Consider the following 24,682-nt stretch of genomic DNA (forward strand, 5'->3'; position numbering starts at 1 on the left):
AAGTGTTGATATAACTACTGCTCTCTCAATGGCCAACCGAGAGGGCCAATAAGTTATTTCTTCTCTATCCTTGCCCTTGCATCTCATTAAACCTACAGGTATGTAGTATCTAATAAAATACTGTACTCTGTCTCACCAGCCTTGACCATATATGAATTATGATGGTGTTGTATGCACCTGGCTAAACAACATTTAAATAATAGTTTCAATGAACTGGGCACGTCCATGGTCAGTCAACATTAGGCATAAATGTCTTCTATTTCATTGACCTGTGGCATTGCCAGGCAATTCCATTATTCATTAATGTCCATGTCTTTATATCCCTGACAATTCGTGAAGATAGGTAGGTTCTTGATTCGTATTTGTGTGTCTTTAGGGAGAAATCACATTCAAGATTTTTGATCCACAGAGTAACTGGTCATAATAATTGCTGTTTCTCAGCAGCAGTTGTTTTTTTTTGTGGCAAGCAGTATAAATTGGGACAGTAGGACAGAGATGATGAAACACTAATATGGACTCTTGTTGCATCTCTCATGGACCATCTCTCTCTCCCTCCACATTTAGGTATTAAGGAGATGAAAGTAACCCAGATATAGGCCAAATATGGTCAATGGGCACAGAATGCAAGGTTGGGGAAAGATGATGGGACTGGAGCCAAAGCTGCAGCATTCTCCTCTTCTCCAATACAGGTTTATGCCCCTCCATCTGAATACTGTGTGGTTGTAATCCCATGAATATTTGGGAGGATCAGTCATTTGGAAGGGGAAGGAAAGCCAGCTGAACAGGAGCTCAGAGGTGTACAATATCCTTCCCTAACAGCAACATGGAAATCTTACCTGAAAATCCCCAAGGGTTTAGTGCTAGTGGTTTGAATGTTAACTTTCACTCTGCAGTTCAGATGGAGGGACAGGTGCATCCAAAGAACGTCTTCAACATTTTGAGGCGGGCTATTAGGGAGGAGGCACTAAGATAAAAAGACTGCGGTACGCTCTCCATGGAGTCCCTGCACTCTAGGGAGTTTTCCTCTGGATCCTGGGACATCCTTTCCCCAAAAGAAATGATGTGGCAGGATTTCCACTGGTTTTCAGCTGAAAAGTTTCAGAAGATGGCAAAAGCAATGTGACCTTTTTGTGGAGGATCCTGTTGCTTTGTTTCTTATGAAGTTGGTTTTGTTTGTTTGTTTTTCCAGGAAAGAATGTTGAAATGGTACAAACAATATAAGCAAATCTCTGCTCAAAATTCAAATCAAACTGAACTCAAAGCTTCTTAGATTAGGAAAAGTTTAAATAATTTATTTTGCTTGAGTTCTAAAATCTTTGCATTTATCTGAACACCCTTAAGTTTAGACATTGCCAGTACTTCCAGGCTTAGATGTAGTCTTTAGGCACAGCCCTGAAAGGATTGGGGCATAAATTGCATCACTCCAGGAGTAGCCCTAGGACACTACAACCTAGACTTCTGAGTCATGATTCCACTTCTGTGGGTGTGTTCTGGAGGTGAAGGAGATAATTTGCAGATGGTCTATAACAGCAGCAAATTATGACCACACCTTTTCTCCCCCCAGCACCGATATAGCCAAAGCGCCACGGGCCAGAGAGTGAGGTCTGTAACCAATTCCCAGCTTTCTGCCCAGAGGTGAGCTTTGGACTCAGGGTCCAGGCAGGCTGCCCCAGGGTACAAGGAGAAGGTAGTCCAAATCACAACTGAATAATTCCAGTTAGAAATACAGTGTTACAACAGTTTTTCTTATTTTCTTCCAGTAATTCTGCTTCTGAATCTGACAAAAACTTTCAGTTGCTATGATCTTATGAAATTTTCAGGTCCACCAATCAGTTATTCCTCAGGGCACTACCTACTGTTGGAGGCTGCATTTTTGTGGTGGAATGGTGTGTTACATATACAGGGTCAACTCAATCTTGTGATTTCCCCCTTCCTTCTTAGAAAAAGGGGAATGGAATTCTCTGGTTACTTCCCTAATGTGTATGCAACAAGTCAGCCAAACTCTGCCTAGAGGTAGATGTGTGGGTGCATGTTTTTGGGAAGAAGGCCATGCAGGTAATAACCAGTTTTGTCAGACAGATAATCCTCAGGGGAAAAGAGGTACTCATTAAAAACTTAAAACCCCAGAAGACATCAGTTGCGATGAAAACAAAAAGTTAAAAAACAACAATCAAGCACTGGTCAAACACTGGTGAACCAAAGATAAAGAAGCCTGAGGGAAGAATATCATGAATAAGAAGACCAGAAAGACAGTCCCCCTGAAAAAAAATACTATTGTAAATGGTGTATGGCACGTGCAGGAGTATTTTCCCCAATGAATTCCCTATCTTCCCATTCTTCAAATGGAGATATACCATCTCCTAGAACTGGAAGGGACCCTGAAAGGTCCTCAAGTCCAGCCCCCTGCCTTCACTAGCAGGACCAAGTACTGATCTTGCCTTGGATCCTTAAGTGGCCCCCTTAAAGACTGAACTCACAGCTCTGGGTTTAGCAGGCCAGTGCTCAAACCTCTGAGCTATCCCTCCCCTGTTTTGCTCAGACTTTAGAAACATGATTGTTAAGATTCTCATCCAAACTGTCCTCTCATAACTATAAATGGATTATTTTCTTTTATGCAAATTTGGGACTTGATCCTGCAACCCTAACTCACTTGAGTAATACTCCCTCCCTTTGACTTCTGTGGGAGTACCCATGGGAACAGGACTTCAGGCGTGAATAAGAGTTGCAGTATTGGACACCCTAGTTGCATACCAAAACAATTTGTTTAAATATTTTTAGTAATAAGTACTTATGGCCATTTAATGCTCTAAACCACAAAAGAAATTTTAATTAGAATCAATGGACGATCAGCAGGCAGGCTGAGTGTAACATACAGCTCTCAAGTGAAGTATGTTCACAGCTAAAAGAATACCATGAAATCACCCTGACTGTATGTAAACAAATTATTGCAGATAGCTGAATGAAATGTTTCTCAGAGATAATTTAACTGACGTTTTTTCTTATCTCATCTTCATTTGTTTTCTATTTAAGGACTATGTATAAGAAAATAGCTGGAATAAATGCATCGAAGTTTGAAACCGCAGTTGTTCCCAACACACACTGAAATCCAACAGAGAAGAGCACATTGTTCTGCCAACCTTTGCATGAATATAAGGATTAGAGTCTCTCATGTCAAACAAAGAATTAGTTTCATTGCCATGTAAGAAATATGGGTCTAATTTCTACAGTGGTAGTGCTGGAGAATTTAAAAATCATTCAGCGATTGGCAGTAAAAATAAACAGCATTTTTAACCGTGTGAAATAATTGTTTAAAAATCATATTATAGGTCCTTCCCAAAAGGGGCTTTGGTATTGCAAATTTGTTACTAGAATCCTTAAAATTAATGCACCATGTTTATTATTATTTATTATATTACAGTAGTATTCAGAGTCTGGTCATGACCCCATCATGCTAAGTGTGTACAAAAACCATGTTAAGAAAGTTGCTTGGTAGTCTGTAACAAATATATTTGTTTGCCACTTGTACTGAGTTTCCCCCTGTCTAGATTCTACATTTGGCTTATATTGTGCTATACTTCATCCTGCTACAAATAAAGAAAAATTGCTGTTTCAAAGCAGAATTTTCTGAAAATCTGACTTCCACAGCATGGCTTTGTGGAAGTACATTACTAGCAGGATTCTCCCTCAGAACCCTCTGTTTTCCCTTGATTTTCTGTCTACCTGCAACATTCAAAGGTACAGGCTATTCCATCAGGCTTAAACTAAGCTGAGAACAATCTTTCCCACAAAGTTGATCCACTTACCACCTCCTCTTTGTTTTCTTTATACATTTTAGTGCTTATAAAAAAACCCACAAAAATCCAGGAACAACAGATCTGGAAACTGAAATCCTTTCCTCATCTCCAGGACAAGTACAGCAGGGATGTCAAGGAACACTCCGCCATCCCTTCCCACCAATGTGGCTCATTTCTGACCTATGGTGAGAAGATTTCAGTCTCCATGATTCATTAAAACCTTACTGAGAAGGCCACTACTTTATTCTACACACAATATTAACAGGTTCTTGTGAGGGAAGCTATTTATTTGTATGACTAATTGAATAATTTGCACAATTCTTATTATCTACATACCCCATAGTTGTTTATGGTAATTTATAGCCAAATAAAAGAAACAATGAGCCAAATTCTGCTCCCGTTATACTGATATACATGTGGGATAATTCCAGTGAAATCATTCTGTATTTACATCACTGCTATTGAGAGCAGAATCACTGTAACCCCTGCAAAGTGATTACAATTGAAAGGCCTTAATCCTGCAACCCTTACTCACATGAGTAGCCATTTGAGTTGAATGGGCTTACTGAAATGAGTAAAGAGTACTCCAGTGAGTGTGTTTTGAAGTGTTGGATCCATGGGCAATAGAAAAGAGAACAATAGAAAAGAAGGTAAAGCAGGTTATGAAGGGCAGTTAATTGTTTTTTTAGCCTATGAATTCTGATAGTTCCTTTTAAACAGAACTTTTACATATCAATTATTAATTTGCATGGCCCATAGGAGATGGGATGTCACTCCTAGTGTGAGGAGCAGTGCAGGAGAAAGGACAGAGGTGCTTATGGGAGAAGAATATTAAGGGAAATATTAAGATATGTTGGTTTAATATGTATATTTGAGCTATCACAGATATCGAACTACTGCTTTCTCCTGTTAATCCAAAATAAGTAAAAATGTAAAATGCACTTAGCCATAACAGCTTGCAATGCTGAACTTGTACAAGTGGGGGCACAAACATTATTACTTTTATTGTGCTACCCGCTGGACATACACTAAGCAGACTGTAAATTATATAGGGCATGGCCTAAGGCCCTAATCCTGCAATGATTTATACACATACTTAACTTTACACATTGAGATCAATGGGACAACTCACTGCATAAACTTAAACACATGCATTAGTACTTGCAGGGTGGAGGTATAAATAGACTACATATTGTTTTATCTATACATTTTATTGTAAGTTAATACTATGTTGGGCTCTACCACCTTTTGGGTCTCTACAGAAGCATATACAGTAACTCCTCACTTAATGTCCTTTCGCTTAACGCTGTTTCAATGTTACGTCCCTGCTCCATTACAGAACATGCTTGTTTAAAGTTGTGCAATGCTCCCCTATAACTTCGTTTGGCTGCCTGCTTTGTTCACGGCTCACAGCCCCCCGATGGACCCCCCCGCAGCACCTCCCACCCGCCAGCTGATTGCCACAGGCAGGAGGCAAAGGGAGCAGGCGCTGATCTGTGGGGTCTGCCGGTGGGAGGGAAGCACTGGGGGCGGGGCATAGGGGAGCTGATAGGGGGCTGCCAGCCCATTTAATACCTGAATTAAATTGCTTGTTTAACATTGTTTAAAATGTATATGAGGCCTTTTGTCTGGCAAGAAAAAAAATCCCTGGAACCTAATCCCCCCCATTTACATTAATTCTCATAGGGAAACTGGATTCGCTTAACATCATTTCACTTAGAGTCACATTTTTCAGGCACATAACTACAATATTAAGTGAGGAGTTACTGTATGTTACTGAAGGTTTTGTAAGCATATAAATGTGGTCTAAAAGTCACTTAGCAGTGTTCCATATCTAAATGCTGCCATTTCACCTTACACTGCTATATTGTCAGATCTCTCAGTCTACACGCAGTTGAGCTGAATCTGTTCTTGTATGGGAGATTTACATAGAACACCAATAAATAGCATGTATTGCAAAATGGGGTGGGCTTGATTCAATAGGCTGTACAGAACCAATGCCTCAGCACTATGTTAAGAAATTCTGTGCTGAGAGAAGTAGTATCTGTAGTCATTAAAGATATCGCAGTTTCACCTGCATTCAGACATCTTCTTCATTCCCTGTTCTAAACTGTAATGTAGTGTTACTGTATAATGTTAATAAGCTGCTAAATTTCATTGGTGGGTGAAGTGATCTTTTTCTATCTCTCACTGAAAAGGTAAGTACAGGGTTATAATAATAGAAATAAGGTTGGAAAGACTCATTAGGTTGGGAACCATCTTGGATGGATATGAAATGTGCCTTTAATTTAATTAATGTCGATGGTGTTCAAGGGAGGTAGACTACATAGGAAGCCTTTTCCCCATCCAGATAACAGGGCAGAATCTCTGCTTGTTCTCCAGGCGGTGTTAGGAGAGATTTGAACACCACACAGATCCCTGCACTTCAAGAGGGTGTAGCCTGCTAGCGGAGGAAGAGGTCCAGCCCATAGCCTGCTAGTGCACAAGCTGGATGTGTGGCATATGCTGTCCAAGGAAGCAAGCTGCTCCTGTTTAGGATTCCTGGGGGAATCCCATCCTGGTAGCAAAATTCTTGGAGCACAGAATTCAGCTGTCAGCATATTCTCAACTTTCAGTGCTGGCTGGAGACAGAATTTGGACCAATGTATTTATATAGAACTTTGAGATCCTCAGCTGAAAGGCATACTAGAAGTGCAGAGCCTTATTAATATAATGTTTAGTCTAAAATAATGAATTACTGTTTAAAGCAGCCCATAAAATCTTTATATTTTGGCCCTCAGAAGGGATGCCAACTATGACTGTGCAGTCTACAGTATGCGCCATAAACAGAGTCTCCTCCTTAACAAAGGTCTATTGTATTAAGCTGCTGTTTTGTAGATGAAATAAACACACCTATGGCAGTTAGTTACATCATGTTATCTCACAGGTTTAGAATGGATTGAAATGATTCCAGAAATTGGTAGACAGGGTGTTGCCTTAAAGTCTGGTTGAAGTTAAATACCAGTACTTTCCAACATGCTCCTTGTCAGGGAAGTACAAGTGTTACAACAGCCAGGGAAATGAATAAAGACTCACAGAGGGCCAGATCACCCTCTCTTGCAGTAAAGTCCATCTGAAGGTACAGTGTATAGGAATTGGGTAGTATCCCTTCCAAACAACTGTTTTGTCTTTGCTTTCTGCACAACACTAAGAATATGAAGACACCATACAGGCAGTCGGATTCCAAATAACCATGTTTACTACCTCTATTCAAACAGACTAGGTCTAGCTATGCATATACACTACTGTTCTGTCAAGTTCCAGTGGTTTCAGCAATAATAGATGAGGAGTCTCATAAGAGGGATCACAAGCTATCTGAATAGATACTACCCCATTCCTATACACTACAAAAAGGGATAAGAGAGGAAGTCTCCTGGAGGTTCTCTTCATGGAGTTTCTTCTTGATTGTTCCAATTAGGGTGACCAGATGTCCTGATTTTATAGGGACAGTCCCAATTTTGGGGCCTTTTTCTTATATAGGCGCCTATTACCCCCCCGTCCCTATTTTTCACACTTACTTCACCCTAGTTCCAATGGCCAGCTACGAATTGTATTCCTTGGAATGAGCTGTGGCTTCTATCCTCAAACCTGGAGAATCTCATGAGTTTTAGAGGTGGCAGGGGAATGTGCATGAGCACAGATACACAATGCTTCTAGGTCTATCCTGTTCCCAAAAGCATCCCTATCTCCCTGCTTCCTGACAGTGTAGTTCCAAAGGACATCAGACAGGACTTGCCATACCAGATATTACCACTGTTCTAATGTGGTCTTGTATCTGATCCCTGGAAGCAGCCAGTATTAGATGCTTCAAAGAAAAATAAAATATTGTAGCTTGGTTGAACTTTGACTTTGCCATGTAGTTTACTAATTTCAGGATAAATTGGTTATCTTCTGTAGAACACCATGCAGAAAAAAGACCTGCAACTAAGAAACTCCAGCAGGTATAGGCCAGTTTTCAGATGTACTACGACCTGACAACCAGAGAGAACACAAAAAAGAAAATATCATCACCTATTCAGTGTTATCTACAGATCACCAGAAACCATTATGGTTACCATATTATTCTTATTATCAATCAAAGCTTAGCTACAAATGACTTCAAGCAATAGTGTTCCCAAAACAGGGCGAGATTCTGCATTTCTTGTGCAGACAAATCTCCTCTTCATTTCCAAATTGCAATGAGAATTGTGTTTGCAGGACTGAGCCCATAAAACCTATGTTTATATTGTGAATATAAAATATATAAAACTACCATACATTTAAGCAGCCAGCAAACAGGTTTACTGTTACTGTACTTTTTCCTGCGTTTCAGAAAAATAGCTTTTTTAATCTTTAAATCAATGATACAAAGGACTACAAACAAATATGTTTACAGCACACAGAGAACGTATTGTTCTCTTGCAGAGAGGAGGGAGTCATTTATAAAATTATTAATGGTTTCTTCATGATCAAAGATATTTTAACTTCGCTGTGAATCTTCAGTGTAGAACCTTTAGGCCAGCATAATAAGGCATAGAGCAGGCTATAGCATTCCACACTCAGTATGTGTTCTGATAACATAAATGAAAAAAAGAGAAATGGGAAATGCATTCACAGCACAAATGAAGATATATGGAAAGGGAGAGCACACATTAATTCTTTGCCCTCATTTCCCAGGGAGATTCCTGAAAGTGTTGTGTTCTTATTAGCAGATTTGCTCTAGGATGCACTCCTGGCCCCAGGAAAGACAATGGCAAAATTCCCACCGACTTCATGGAGCCAGGGTTTTACCTTGGTAGTTTAAAGAGAGGGATTATTTCTCTCTCTCCTCACTTCTGCCTCCTTCCAATATGGGATTAAGTTTATATGCTTCCACCATATGTTATTTCTATTTTTACTTTACTGAAAAATAGTTTTGCAAGAAAATAGTAAGCAAGTGCATTAGTTTATTTATCTGGTAAATGTTTGTCAGATAGTTCAGTGGGAATACTAAACAGTGGAATAAAATGGAATTAAACCTTAATATTTTGTTCTCCAAACCTAGAAACATGATGGAAAATAATATTCCATATAATAGAAAGTTTGTGTTTTTATTAAAATATTTAGAGGAAAGCCATTTTCTTTTTTATTTTGGATACCTTTCTTCAGCATATCTGTAATTCCAAAAAGAGTTTCAACAACATATTGCAACTACAATCTATCTGAAAACTTTCCTGTTTTAGTCTTTATAATTTCTGTTCCACACCAACATGTTCAACTTGTTTTCAAAAGCATCATGCATAACTTGCCAGCTAAAAGGTTTTTGTTTTCATGAATGTGCTTCTATTTCTGAAATGAAAACATTACCATTCAGTCTTTGTGTTCTTCAAATATCATATCAAAATCATTGCCTTTAAAATTATTATACACTGAGAATAAATGTGTTGTTTGAAAATGGAAAATAAATTCTTTTCTCCTGGCCACAGTACTTTTATTGATAGCAATATTTGACTAGAGTGCAGGGCAACAGTAATAAATGATGGCCTATAGATTAAAACCAAATATGGTGCAATATTGAGTTACGGAAGGAACTGTTTCAATCCTCATGTAGAAAGTTTCCTGGTTTTGCCCTTGAATTTACTCACATGCTGTTTTCTTAACCTTTTGGATTTTTGGAACCCTTGGTTGTTGCTATTTTTTTTTTATTAGGACTGGCTGTGCACTGTAGATATTCTATTATGTGATGTGATGGAACAACAGTGGTAAGAGTGGAACATATGTGATAACACTGGATAGGCTATTGCTCTATGTAAGCAAAATATTAATTTATGGCCTTTTAACTCCCTTACCCCGCCCCTCCAACATCAGCATCAGAAGCAAGCTCTCCACTGACCAGGACACACCAACTCAAAGTGGCACCAGATCCTGCCAGAACAACAGATGCAAAACCTCTAGACATATGTCCACTGTTATGATGATCAATATCCTCACAACACATCTTTCAAGATTTATGAGTCCTACACGTGCCTGTCAGAACATGTGGCATACCTCATCCAGTGCATCAGATGCTCCGATGACGACTATGTGGGTGAAGCCAGATAAATTACTAAGCTCTCAAATGAACTCTCAGAAAAATTATAAGACAAAAACACCATATCACCCATAGGCAAACACTTATCACAAAGTAATCACTCCGTATCTGACCTCCCAGTCCACATCCCTAAAGGAAATCTGCACAGCTCTTTCAAAAAGCAAGCCTGAGAACTTAAATTCATAACTCTCCTGGAGATTGAAAACCATGGACTTAACAGAGACACTGGTTTTATGGCCCATTTTTTACAACACCCTGTTGCCCACTAATCTTCCACTGTCCTGACTGAAGAGGTGTTAATTGTCTTCTTCATTTTAAGTGGTCTCCTACAACATGCGTGTGATGTGTAACAATCTGCCCCACCTTCTATTTAGTTTGGACAGTCTAGTTTCTTTCTCCAGACCTGAAGATCTCTGAAGCTCGAAAGCATGTTCCTTCCACCAACAGAAAATGGTTTAGTAAAATATATTACCTCGCCCATCTTGTCTCTTGTATAAACCTATTTGAGGACAATGCCCCTGACCTGAAAAGCATACAGTCCAAGAATTAATACACACACATACAAGGCCAGATTGCTGGACCAGTTTCCAGCTTCTTTGCATAGCAAAGCAGCCAGATTTGTCCCTGGCCTAGGAGAATCTCCAAGTGATATGGATACAGCATAGTGGGCTCTGCACTACACCCTTCCTTTCCAGCATAGGAGTCATGCCGGAGTAGTAGGGTGTGTGATAGGGGCTATTGATTGTAGTGCTTAAACAATTTTCACTGGCGTAATGGCCTCTAAGGGGCCAGCTGGTGCAAAATACAGCAGTAGTAATAAACTCGATAGCATTCATCACCATGCAATTTTGACAGGTTTCTACACCCCTTTTAGGGCTTATGTCCTGCCTTCCCACTCCCCGTTTCCGTTGGCACCAAAGTGTGGCGCTGTTGGCCATTTTGAAAAAATGTGTGTGTGTGTTTGTTTGACTAGGGGAAGTGTTGTGTATGTTGGTGGTTAGGTAAATGGAGAGAAAAAGGTTGAAAAAATAGTGTAAGAGAGAGTGTTAAGAGGAAAAAAGAAAGTATGAGTAAGGTTTAGAGGAAAAAAAGGAAATTTGAAAGAAGAGAGGTAAGTTATTGAAGAAAAGAGGCTGGTTATGAAAGAATAGAAAGATAGAACTTAAAAAAAAGGAAATATTTGTTTTTGAAGGGCTAGTTTAAGAAAAAAGTTAAATAATATTGAAAACTAGGTTGAAAAAGGGAAAGACAAGACCTGTTTGGGAGGCCCAGGGTAAAAAAGGTGAATAAAAAGGCATTGAAACAATTGAATACCAATATAGGTTAAGAAAAAAGCATTAAAAACATTAAAAACTAGGTTTAAAAGGAACCTGTTTAGTAAGCACATGGCCAAAAACTATAAAGGGGTACTAAGAAAAAAGCATTTAAAATGATTAAAAACTAGATTTAAAAAGAGAATTTACAAAGGCAGAACCTGTTTGGTAAGCACAGGGTAAAAAAGTGAATAAAAAAGCACTGAAACTATTCAATACCAGTGTAGGTTAAGAAAAAAAGAGAGGTTAAAAGAAAGAACAGGACAAGAAAAAAGAGCAAAGATAGAGAGCACATGGTGGAATCAGAATGAGAGGGAGAGAAGCAGGCAGAGTCTGTTTAGTAAGCACAGGGTAAAAAAGTGAACAGAAAAGCATTCAGAATCAGGGTAGGTTAAAAGAAAGAACAAGACAAGAAAAGGAAAAAGAAAGCCCCTTTGCAAAGGGCAAAGATAGACAGCACACAGCTGAGTCAGACAGAGAGAGAAAATGAGAGAGAGAGGGGGGGAGAATTCTCACCTTTTAAGTCTTTCTGTAGAATGAGGCAACTTTTCTGGTTCAGATTCTCTTAGACTTGTTATCACCGCCTTTGGATCGGCCCATTCAGAGGTGGTTTTACAGCAGCATCACAGAATTTATTTTCCTGAACCAATCCTAGAGTCCCAAGATTTTAAACAAGAGCCAACTCCCTCCTTTCCCCCACCCCTTCCTTTTAACTGTTTTATTCTTATCTAAAGAAACAGACCTCCCAGCATTTTTCTGCCATGTAGACCTTTAACAGGGTTTTTTTTAATAAAAATTAAATCCATAAGCTTTTAGTAACACACCATTTTTTAAAGTTTTTTTCCCTAGGTTTTAAACTAACAGGGGGTTTTTTTTAGTAAAAACAATGTGAAGCTGCAGCAAAGCTCCTGTTAGCAGAGCAGCCTCTGTGAGTGAGTGGATCAGAGAGAAGGAGTTTGCTTCTTTACCTGCTTTTTAACAAACACAGGCTAAAGTTACATTAAGTTTTGCAAAGGGATAATGACTTAAAAAGACAAACCTAAGACACGTCCCTTTTATATTTGTGTTGTAATAAAAAAGAGCAGGCAGAAGCACCCCAGGTTTTTAGTAACTGTTAGTTTATAGTCCCCTTATTTTGTAAACCACTGAATTAGAGAGAAGAAGAAGATTGCTTATTTTCTGACCTTTTAACAAAGAGAGGTGAAAGTCTTGTAAAGGTATAAACACTTGAAAAGACATGCCTAAATGAAGACACATTTCTTTATGTTCAACATTTTGCATTAAACATTTATCTGTTGGTTTGATGATTTCATCTAAAAAGCTATTGGGGTTCTCGGCCTCTGTCACTTTGTCCACCAATTCTGCCCCTAGTGCTAAATGGCGGATGATACTCTTAGCCAATAGTTTAGGGCTGTCGTTGTAAGGAGGAGCTTCTATTTAAAGGGCTCTGATGATTAAAGATGGCTGCACTTCGAAGGCCCTGGCCAACTCCGGCTGTCAAGCTTCTTATGAAGAGACGTTATACGGTTGCTGCTATGGGCCCTGAAGAAACAAACATGCCGTTGTGGCAAACAGTGTTTGAGACGGGTCATGGGAGCGGGGAGACAGGGATAGCTAATGATGCCTGTACCCGCAGAAACAACGCGGTGGAGAAACACGAGGCCAGACCACTGGGCCATGATTTGTTTAAGACTCCTGCCCCAGCCAGGAGAACCCAAACGAATCAGATGAAGGTCTGTGCAGAGACAAGGCACAGGTACATTGTATGTAAGAACGTTCAAAGGGGTGGTTTGGCAGGAACCAATGCTCAATTGGCTAGAGCCTTTTGGATCAAGCCTGCCCAGAGACATATTTCAGTTGTTGTTGTTTGTTGTTTTTAAAAGCTGCCCGCAGACGGGATCTCTTGATGCACAGTGTAAAAGGCTTTAAAACCATGTTATGAAAAAGTAGAAAGATACCTTACACGCATTTCTTACTGTCAATTTTTCAGCAGCTGAGTGATGGTTCTTCAGAGGACTTGGAGGTTTTGAACACTGACAGCTCCGAAGGACCAAGTGATCTGGGCCCGATCTGTTGGCCCAGACACAAACCAGATGCTTCACAGAATGCCAAAACAGCGGGGAACGCTTACACTATAGGCCTGCACTATCTAAAGTTGAGGGAAAAATTCGGTATTAAGCCAATGCGAGTTCATAACCGTAAAACAGTGATGCGTGCAATTGTACGAGTAGCTGTGCACGGAATCAAGCACTGCCTGAGAGAAAAACAAAATGAGGATTGTCCAGGGTGCACCATAGATGCCCCTGGTCAGAGGCATCATGCCTGCGTGTACTGGTCTTTAGATGATGTGAACTGTAAAATTAAAGAAATTAGCAGTAGTTTGTGTATGGAGAGTGTGTTAAATATCATCATCACGCTGGGAAACGCACTGCAGTGCCTCTGTTTAACCCAGGAACATTTAGCTCTAGGGGCAGAATTGGTGGACTCATAGACTCTAGGACTAGAAGGGACCTCGAGAGGTCATCGAGTCCAGTCTCCTGCCCTCATGGCAGGACCAAATACTGTCCAGACCATCCCTAATAGACATTTATCTAACCTACTCTTAAATATCTCCAGAGATGGAGATTCCACAACTTCCCTAGGCAATCTATTCCAGTGTTTAACTACCCTGACAGTTAGGAACTTTTTCCTAATGTCCAACCTAAATCTCCCTTGCTGCAGTTTAAGCCCATTGCTTCTTGTCCTATCCTTAGAGGCTAAGGTGAACACGTTTTCTCCCTCCTGCTGATGACACCCTTTTAGATACCTGAAAACTGCTGCTATGTCCCCTCTCAGTCTTCTCTTTTCCAAACTAAACAAACCCATTTCCTTCAGCCTTCCTTCATAGGTCATGTTCTCAAGACCTTTAATCATTCTTGTTGCTCTTCTCTGGACCCTCTCCAATTTCTCCACATCTTTCTTGAAATGCAGTGCCCAGAACTGGACACAATACTCCAGTTGAGGCCTAACCAGTGCAGAGTAAAGTGGAAGAATGACTTCTCGTGTCTTGTTTACAACACACCTGTTAATGCATCCCAGAATCACGTTTGCTTTTTTTGCAACAGCATCACACTGTTGACTCATATTAAGCTTGTGGTCCACTATGACCCCTAGATTTCTTTCTGCCATACTCCTTCCTAGACAGTCTCTTCCCATTCTGTATGTGTGAAACTGATTGTTCCTTCCTAAGTGGAGCACTTTGCATTTATCTTTATTGAACTTCATCCGCTTTACCTCAGACCATTTCTCCAATTTGTCCAGATCATTTTGAATTTTGACCCTGTCCTCCAAAGCAGTTGCAATCCCTCCCAGTTTGGTATCGTCCGCAAACTTAATAAGCGTACTTTCTATGCCAACATCTAAATCGTTGATGAAGATATTGAACAGAGCCGGTCCCAAAACAGACCCCTGCGGAACCCCATTTGTTATACCTTTCCAGCAGGATTGGGAGCCGTTAACAACTACTCTCTGAGTACGGTTATCCAGCCAGTTATGCACCCACCTTATAGTAGCCCCATCTAAATTGTATTTGCCTAGTTTATCTATAAGAATATCATGCGAGACCGTATCAAATGCCTTACTAAAGTCTAGGTATATCACATCCACCGCTTCTCCCTTATCCACAAGGCTCGTTATCCTATCAAAGAATGTTATCAGATTAGTTTGACACGATTTGTTCTTTACAAATCCATGCTGGCTATTCCCTATCACCTTACCACCTTCCAAGTGTTTGCAGATGATTTCTTTAATTACCTGCACCATTATCTTCCCTGGCACAGAAGTTAAACTAACTGGTCTGTAGTTTCCTGGGTTGTATTTATTTCCCTTTTTATAGATGGGCACTATATTTGCCCCCTTCCAGTCTTCTGGAATCTCCCCCGTCTCCCATGATTTCCCAAAGATAATAGCTAGAGGCTCAGATACCTCCTCTATTAACTCCTTGAGTATTCTAGGATGCATTTCATCAGGCCCTGGTGACTTGCAGGCATCTAACTTGTCTAAGTGATTTTTTACTTGCTCTTTTTTTATTTTATCTTCTAAACCTACCCTCTTCCCATAAGCATTCACTATGTTAGACATTCCTTCAGACTTCTCAGTGAAGACTGAAACAAAGAAGTCATTAAGCATCTCTGCCATTTCCAAATCTCCTGTTACTGTTTCCCCCTCCTCACTGAGCAGTGGGCCTACCCTGTCCTTGGTCTTCCTCTTGCTTCTAATGTATTGATAAAAAGTCTTCTTGTTTCCCTTTATTCCCATAGCTAGTTTGAGCTCATTTTGTGCCTTTGCCTTTCTAATCTTTCCTCTGCATTCCTGTGTTATTTGCCTATATTCGTCCTTTGTTATCTGACCTAGTTTCCATTTTTTATATGACCCCTTTTTATTTTGTAGGTCATACAAGATCTCGTGGTTGAGCCAAGGTGGTCTTTTGCCACATTCTCTATCTTTCCTAACCATCGGAATAGCTTGCTTTTTGGCCCTTAATAGTGTTCCTTTGAAAAACTGCCAACTCTCTTCAGTTGTTTTTCCCCTCAGCCTTGATTCCCATGGGACCTTACCTATCAGCTCTCTGAGCTTACCAAAATCCACCTTCCTGAAATCCATTGTCTCTATTTTGCTGTACTCCCTTCTACCCTTCTTTAGAATTGCAAACTCTATGATTTCATGATCACTTTCACCCAAGCTTCCTTCTACTTTCAAATTCTCAATGAGTTCCTCCCTATTGGTTAAAATCAAGTCTAGAACAGCTTCCCCCCTAGTAGCTTTTTCAACTTTCTGAAATAAAAAGCTTTCTGCAATGCAGTCCAGGAACTTATTGGATAGTCTGTGCCCCGCAGCGTTATTTTCCCAACATATATCTGGATAGTTGAAGTCCCCCATCACCACCAAATCTTGGGCTTTGGATGATTTTGTTAGTTGTTTGAAAAAAGCCTCATCCACCTCTTCCACCTGATTAGGTGGCCTGTAGTAGACTCCCAGCATGACATCACCCGTGTTTTTTACCCCTTTTAGCCTAACCCAGAGACTCTCAACACTTCCATCTACTATGTCCATCTCCACCTCAGTCCAAGTGTGTACATTTTTAATATATAAGGCAACACCTCCTCCCTTTTTCCCCTGTCTATCTTTCCTGAGCAAACTATACACATCCACACCAACATTCCAGTCCTGTGTATTATCCCACAAAGTTTCAGTAATGCCAACAATGTCATAGTTGTATTTATTTATTAGCACTTCCAGTTCTTCCTGCTTATTACCCATACTTCTTGCATTTGTATATAGGCATCTAAGATACTGGTTTGATCTTGCCTCCCAGCTTTGCCCTGACCCTCCTTTCTCTCTGCCATTATAGCCCGTGCTCCCGTGTACAAAGTGACAGAGGCTGAGAACCCCAATAGCGTTTTCGATGAAATCATCAAACCAACAGATAAATGTTTAATGCAAAATGTTGAACATCTTCTTCGTTCAGCAAATTACAAAATCTTGCTCAGAAAAAAACACTAACAGTTAGAGCATGTTTTGGGAACAAAACAGGCCGAGTTATAAAATAAAATGTCAGTTAAAAATAACTGTGTAAAGTGTGTTTTTATGGAGTTCCAGGGATGTGGGGTTGGTCAAAAGGAACAACAACAAAAGGTATGTGAATGGCCTGTTCCTCCAGCAAAGGCCCAACCACCTGACCCAGCCCTGGTGCTTGTGCATGAGGGTTATAGGCTCCCTATGGACTGTTGCAAAGCAGCTCCAGAACCCCTCTTAAATCATACCATCTTCTGCTTCGGCTGTACCTTTTCATTTTCCACCCCAAGGCCCTCTGCATTAGGACTTAATCATAGCCCCTCTGATTTCAACAATGTCTCAGGTCTCTTATCTACTGTTTCATATTATTTAATGCTGTACATCCCCTAGGGTTACAGTTTGCATAAAAGTGTTTTATAAAAACAAAACAAAATATATTCTCTAAGGCCTTAGACAAGGTAATAATCAACAATATTGTAACTATTGCTTTGCAGTCCTTGCGACAATGTATCTTTTAGCTTGTTGTTTTTAATATTTCTGATAGGCTGTAAGATGGGGGGAGATAATACCTCATAAAGTGGAAAAGCGCTTTCAAACAATCAACGCTTGCCATGCTACAGCATAACAACTTACACAGACAGGCTGCCTACAACACTGTTTCACTTAAAACTCAGGACAGCTTTCTTACCCCCATGGCCTGATCTTTGTGGCTCTGGCTTTTTTAAAAAAATGTTTGTCCTTGGTTTAGATTTTAAAAAACAATTAAAAAAAGAGGAAGGGGGGAGAGGAAAAAAGAGAGAGTGTGTGTGTGTGTGTGTGTGTGTGTAGAGCGGAGGTGAGGAAGGCTCCATGTTTCTGGTAAAAAACAGCTAACTTTTTTTACATAAGCTATTTTTTCTTGTGTTTTTTGTATAAATCCAAACTTTAAAAAGCAATCTTGGGTTGTTGTTTTTTTTTAATTAAAACACATATGTAAACTCCCCTTAATTGCCAGTTTTCATATTCTTACCCAGTTTTTGTTTTGGTACTTTAAAAACACTATTTTTAAAAGAACAGGCTAGTATCTTAAGCCTTTTTAGTTCACTAAACTTCTATGAAATATCCCTAAGAGGGGCCTTGTTTTGTTACAGCTCAGGCAATACTGCTTTTTCATAATAAACTTTACAAAAACATAATGCTTCAAATATATGGGAAGGAAAATAAACTTCTCTCTAATCCACTGGATTATAAAATAAGGGGGATATAAACCTACTAAGGTTCTGTGGTTTTCACTCTGGCGTGTTTTCTGCATGCCCTCTTTTTAATTAAAACATGCATGTAAAATTGTTAAATAAAGGGCTCTGTCTTTATATAGGCTTATCTTTTAAAGTGTTTATTCCTATACAAAACTTAATATAACTTTCACTTGTATGTGTTAAAAAACAGGCAAAGAAGCAGCCTTCTTATCTCTGATCTACTGGTTTACAGAGGCTGTTTTTGCTGACAGCTGCTCTGCTGCAAAAGCCTGCTGTCCTTACTAAAAAATGACCAGTGCTAGCCTAAACCTAGAGAAAAACTTTTATAAACAGGCTTTCTGTGTTTTTAAGCCTGGGTTGTTTCTGCGGACTTGCATGTTATTGAAACACCTATGCCTAAGGGGCTAAATGAAGGTTATGGGTCTTAAGGTAGGCTTGTCTTTTCAACTATTTATTCCTTTCCAAGCCTTTCACTTCTCTTTGTTAAAAAGCAGGTAAAGAAGTAATCTTCTTCTCTCTGATCCAATCGTTAACAAAATAAGGAGTATATAAACTGTCTGTTACTAAAAACCTGGGGTTTTAAATCTGGGGTGCTTCTGCCTGCTCTTTTACATTTTAATGAAACACTTTTATGCCAAGGGGGCTAAATAACAAAAAAAGTGTCTTCAGGTAACCTGTTTTTCAAAGGAGTCTTCTTCTTTTCTAATTCACTACCTTTAAAAGGCTGTTTCAAGTGGTTCACACTAAAAACCTTGGGTGGAGGGAACTTTGTCTTAGTAAGGGTTTTGTGGGTTTAGGTCTGGGGTGCTTCTGCATGCTCTTTTTTTTATTGAAACACCCCTACAAATAAAGGAATGTGTCTTCAGGTAGGTTTATTTCATGTGTTTATTTAATACGTTAAAAAGAGGGGGTTTCAGACATTACTTCAAAAAACATTTTAAAATGGTTTATAGTATGTGTTGTTCAGCTTTTGTTACAGGGTCCTGGTTGTTTAGATAAGAGCAGAGCAGGGCTTTGCTGCAGCTTCACAGTTTTTACTAAAAAATAAGCAGTGCTAGTCTAAAACCTAGGGGGAAAAACTTTTTTTTGTCACTGTACATTACTTTTATAAACCCTAGACTGTTTGTGCATGCTCTTTATTTATTATAACACCTATACCAAAGGACTGTGTCTTCACTGCTCTTTTTTTATTACAACACATACAAAAGGGATGTGTTTTAGGTTTGTCTTTTCGAGTCATTATCCCTTTGCAAAACTTAATGTAACTTTAACTTGTGTTTGTTAAAAAGTTTGGGTCAGAAGCAGCCTTCTTATCTCTGATCCACTAACTCACAGAGGCTGCTTTGCTAACAGGCGCTTTGCTTCTTTGTCTTTCTAATCCATTGGTTTACAAAATAAGGGGGTTATAAACTGTTTGTTACTAAAAACCTGGGGTGCTTCTGCCTGCTCTTTTTTATTGAAACACTTATGTCAAGGGGGGTGTCATAAACAGAGTGTTAAGGGTTTATGTCTTTTATACCTGTAAAGGGTTACAAGCAGGAAACTGGACACCTGAACAGAAGACCAATCAGAAGACAAGATACTTTTAAATTCGGGTGGAGGGAAGTTTGGGTGTGAGTTCTTTGTTCTTCTCTTGGAGGGTCTGAGAAAGACCAGACATTACTACAGGCTTTCTAAGTTTCTTTTCATATAGTAAGTAAAACAGGCGGTTTAGGCTTTTTAATTGTTTTACACTATTTGCATTTGTGGATTTGGCTGGTTAACTTTTATATGTGAAGTTGCTGGGAATATTTTGATTTGTATTGGTACTGGGGGGAAGTCTCTTTCTGGTATCTGTAAGCTATAGGACCCTGTATATTTACATCTTGAAGTTACAGAGATAATTGTTTACTTTTTCTTTCTTTTATTAAAAGATTTCTTTTTAGAGAACCTGATTGATTGATTGTTTTTTTCTTGTTTCCCTTGTTTTATCCCAGGGGATTGGGATAACTCACCAGGACTGGTGGGGAAGACGGGAGGAGGGAGAGATAGAATCTTTCTCTGTTTTCCTTGAATCTGTTTGCCTCTTTGTGAGAAGGAAGGGAGATGCTTCTCCGTATGGTGATTTAAGAGGTTGGATCAGTATCTCTCAGAATAGCCCAGGGAGGGAAATTCTGGGAGGGGGAGAGGTGGGAGAATGGTTTATTTCTCCTTGTTTTAAGAACCCAAGGGATCTGGGTTCTTGGGGTCCCCAGGGAAGGTTGGGGAGGTCAGAGTGCCCCAAAACACTATATTTTTGGGTGGTGGCAGCCTATCAGATCTAAGCTGGTAATTAAGCTTAGGGAAATTCATGCTAGTATCTCATTCCTGGACTCTAAGGTTCAGATTTGAGAGAGAATTCTATGACAAGGGGTAAATAAAAAAATGTGTCTTCATTTAGGCATGTCTTTTCAAGTGTTTATTCCCTTAAAAGCCTTTCACCTCTCTTTGTTAAAAAGTGAGGAAAGAAGCAATCTTCTTCTTCTCTGTAATCCACTGGTTTACAAAATAAGGGGACTATAAATTGTCTGTTACTAAACACCTGGGGTTTTAAACCTAGGGTGCTTCTGCATAATTTTTTATTACAACACATATAAAAGGGATGTGTCTTAGGTTTGTCTTTTCAAGTCATTATCCCTTTGCAAAACTTAATGTAACTTTAACTTGTGTTAAAAAGTTTGAAAAAGAAGCAGCCTTCTTACTCTGATCCACTAACTCACAGAGGCTGCTTTGCTAACAGGCGCTTTGCTGCAGCATCACATTGCTTCTTTTCTGACCTTTTAACAAAGAGAGGTGAAAATCTTGTAAAGTATAAACACTTGAAAAGACATGTCTAAATGAAGACACATTTCTTTATTTACCCCCTTTGGCATAAATGTTTCATTGAAAAAGAGCAGGCAGAGGGATTTTTATAAAAGTTAAAACCATAAGCTTTTAGTAACAAACAATTTTTAAAAGTTTTCCCCTAGGTTTTAAACTAACGTGTTATTTTTTAGTAAAAACAATCTTCTTCTTCTCTCTAATTCAGTGGTTTACAAAATAAGGGGACTATAAACTAACAGTTACTAAAAACCTGGGGTGCTTCTGCCTGCTCTTTTTTATTACAACACAAATATAAAAGGGACGTGTCTTAGGTTTGTCTTTTTAAGTCATTATCCCTTTGCAAAACTTAATGTAACTTTAGCCTGTGTTTGTTAAAAAGCAGGTAAAGAAGCAAGCTCCTTCTCTCTGATCCACTCACTCACAGGGTACGTCTACACTACGGGATTATTCCAATTTTACATAAACCGGTTTTGTAAAACAGATTGTATAAAGTCAAGTGCAGGCGGCCACACTAAGCACATTAATTCGGCGGTGTGCATCCATGTACCGAGGTTAGCGTCGATTTCCAGAGCATTGCACTGTGGGTAGCTATTCCGTAGCTATCCCATAGTTCCCGCAGTCTCCCCCGCCCCTTGGAATTCTGGGTTGAGATCCCAGTGCCTGATGGGGCAAAAAACATTGTTGCGGGTGGTTCTGGGTACAGCCTCACCCGTCCCTCCATGAAAGCAGCAGACAACCGTTTCGCACCTTTTTTCCTGGCTGAACTGTGCCAACGCCATAGCACAGCAAGCATGGACCCTGCTCAGATCAAGACCGCAATCGTGGACGTTGTAAACACCTCGCGCATTCTCATGCAGTCTATGCTGAACTATGACCTGCAAAGCCAGGCGAGGAGGCGGTGGCTACAGCATAGCGGCGATGAGAGTGATGAGGACATGGACCCAGAATTATCTCAAACCACGAGCCCCTGAGCTTTGGAGATCCTGCTGGTAATAGGGCAGGTTCTAGCCATTGAACACCGAATTTGGGCCCGGGAAACAAGCACAGGCAGGTGGGACTGCATAGTTTTGCAGGTTTGGGACGATTTGCAGTGACTGTGAAACTTTCGCATGCATAAGGGCACTTTCATGGAACTTTGTGACTTGCTTTCCCCTGCCCTGAAACACCAAAATACCAAGATGAGAGCAGCCCTCACAGTGGAGAAGTGAGTGGCAATAGCCCTGTGGAAGCTTGCAACGCCAGACAGCTACTGGTCAGTCGGGAATCAATTTGCAGTGGGAAAATCTACTGTGGGGGCTGCTGTGATGCAAGTAGCCAAAGCAATCATTAAGCTGCTGCCAGCAAAGTTTGTGACTCTGGGAAACGTGCAGGTCATAGTGGATGGCTTTGCTGCAATGGGATTCCCTAACTGGCGGGGGGGGGCGATAGATGGAACCCATATCCCTATCTTGGCACTGGAGCACCAGGGCACCCAGTACGTAAACCGCAAGGGGTACTTTTCCATGGTGCTGCAAGCACTGGTGGATCACAAGGGACATTTCACCAGCATCCACGTGGGATGGCCAGGAAGGGTTCATGACGCTTGCGTCTTCAGGAACACTACTCTGTTTAAATGGCTGCAGCAAGGGAATTACTTCCCAGATCAGAAAACAACAGCCGGGGATGTAGATATGCCTGTAGTGATCCGGGGTGACCCAGCCTACCCCTTGATGCCATGGCTCATGAAGCCATACACAGGCAGCCTGGACAGTAGTCAGGAGCTGTTCAGCTACAGGCTGAGCAAGTGCAGAATGGTGGTAGAATGTGCATTTGGCCGTTTAAAGGCGTGCTGGCACACATTACTGACTTGCTCAGACCTCAGCCAAACCAATGTCCTCATTGTTATTGCTGCTTGCTGTGTGCTCCACAATCTCTGTGAGAGTAAGGGGGAGACTTTTATGGTGGGGTGGGAGGCTGAGGCAAATCACCTGGCCACTGATTACGTGCAGCCAGACACCAGGGTGATTAGAAGAGCACACCACGAAGCGGTGCGCATCAGAGAAGCTTTGAAAACAAGTTTTATCATGGGCCAGGGTACGGTGTGACTGTTGTGTTTTTTTCCCCTTGATGAACCCCCCCCTTGATTGACTCATTCCCTGTAAGCAACCTACCCTCCCCCTTCTATTACAGCTTGCTTAAGGAAATAAAGTCACTATCGTTTAAAAATCATGTATTCTTTATTAAAAAGTCACTATAAAAAGAGGGAGAGAACTGACAAGGTATCTCGGGTGCAGTTTGGGAGGAGGTTGGAGGGAAGGAAAACGCCACTAAAAATATTTCAAAGTAATGACAGCCTTTTGGTTGGGCTGTCCACGGGGATGGAGTGGGTGGGTGCACGAAGCCTTCCCCCACGCGTTCTTACACGTCTGGGTGAGGAAGATATGGAACATGGTGAGTGGTGAGGGTGGTTACACAGGGGCTGCAGTGACACTCTGTGACCCCGCTGCTCTTCCTGAAGCTCCACCAGACATCGGAGGATGTCAGTTTGATCACTCAGCAGCCCCAGCATTGAATCCCGCCACCACTGATCATCCTGCCTACACCTCTCATCTCGAGCGTGTCTCCTCTCCTCACGTTCGTCCCTCCTATCCTCACGTTCACTGGCATCTTTCCTGTAATTTGATACCATGTCCTTCGACTTATTCAGATGAGCTCTTTCATTGCGGGTCACTTCCATAATTTCTGAGAACACTTTGTCTCGCATCTTTTTTTTCCTCTGCCTTATCCGAGATAGTCTTCGGGATGGAGTAGGGAGGCTTGAAAAATTTGCAGCCACATGAGGGAGTTAAAAAAAGGAGAGAAGCATTTAAAAAGATACATTTCACAGAACAATGGTTATACTCTTTCACAGTGAACAACACTATTCACCTTACATAGCACATGTGATTTCACTACAAGGTCGCATTTTGCATCTTAATATTGAGTGCCTGCGGCTCTGGTGTTGGAGATCTCACAGACGCAGGTCCAGGCAGCAGACTTCAGCTTGCATGTGGCCATGGTAAGCCATTGTCTTTCGGCTTCTGCAGCCTTCATATACACAGTGCCCTCCTTTCCCAAAAACTAGGCAAAGCCCATTCAGTGCTGCATCTTTCCTGTTAACATGCAGCAGCAGAAACCACCTCCCGCATCCAATTCTTTGGGATGATCGCTTTACCCCTCCCACCACCGTGTGGCTGGTATCATGGAAGATCACTGCTAAACACCCCCCTTCCTTCCCCCCCCTCCACCGCGTGGCTGGTAGCAGGGAAGATCCCTGCTAGCCAAACGTGAAAAAGCTCAGTGCATTACCCTCCTCCCCTCCCCCCGCTTGGCTACCTGCAAGGAAGGATTTCATTTAAGCAACAGGCAAACAGCCCAGTAGGAATGGCCATCTCTGTCCCCTTAATTAAATTCCTGAATTTCAACCAGGTTACCATGAACAATATCACTCTCCTGAGGATAACACAGCGAGATAAAGAACGGATGTTGCTTGAATGCCAGCAATCTCCGGGACCATACGCAGCTAGGCTTTGTCATGCAATGATACCAGATTACTTGCTACATGCATGGCGTGGTCAAGTGTCCTACCATGGTGGACGGAACAAGGCTGCCTTGCCCAGAAACCTTCTGCAAAGGCTTTTGGAGTACCTCCAGGAGAGCTTCATGGAGATGTCCCTGGAGGATTTCCGCTCCATCCCCAGACATGTTAACAAACTTTTCCAATAACTATACTGGCCGCGAATGCATCCAAAGTCCTCAGGGCAAATCAATCATTAAAAAACTCTTGCTTTTAAACCATGTTTTATATTTACTCACCAGAGGTCACTTCCATGGCTTCAT

The 24,682-nt window shown here is 40.8% G+C and overlaps 1 protein-coding gene and 1 long non-coding RNA gene across 2 annotated transcripts in view; one reads left to right on the forward strand and one right to left on the reverse strand.

Moving 5' to 3' along the window:
• The window catches only part of LOC115650335, a 32,128-nt gene extending 28,539 nt beyond the window's left edge, over nt 1–3,589 (forward strand). Inside the window, exon 3 of the long non-coding RNA XR_004000068.1 lies at nt 3,031–3,589. This is a non-coding gene — a long non-coding RNA (uncharacterized LOC115650335). The remainder of the gene's footprint in view (nt 1–3,030) is intronic.
• ANO1 (anoctamin 1) overlaps nt 1–24,682 on the reverse strand; it is a 136,548-nt gene that overhangs the window by 81,457 nt on the left and 30,409 nt on the right. The gene's annotated exons all lie outside the window — the stretch shown is intronic.

Source organism: Gopherus evgoodei, chromosome 4 (genome assembly GCF_007399415.2).
Source record: "Gopherus evgoodei ecotype Sinaloan lineage chromosome 4, rGopEvg1_v1.p, whole genome shotgun sequence".
Taxonomy (NCBI): Eukaryota; Metazoa; Chordata; order Testudines; family Testudinidae; genus Gopherus; species Gopherus evgoodei.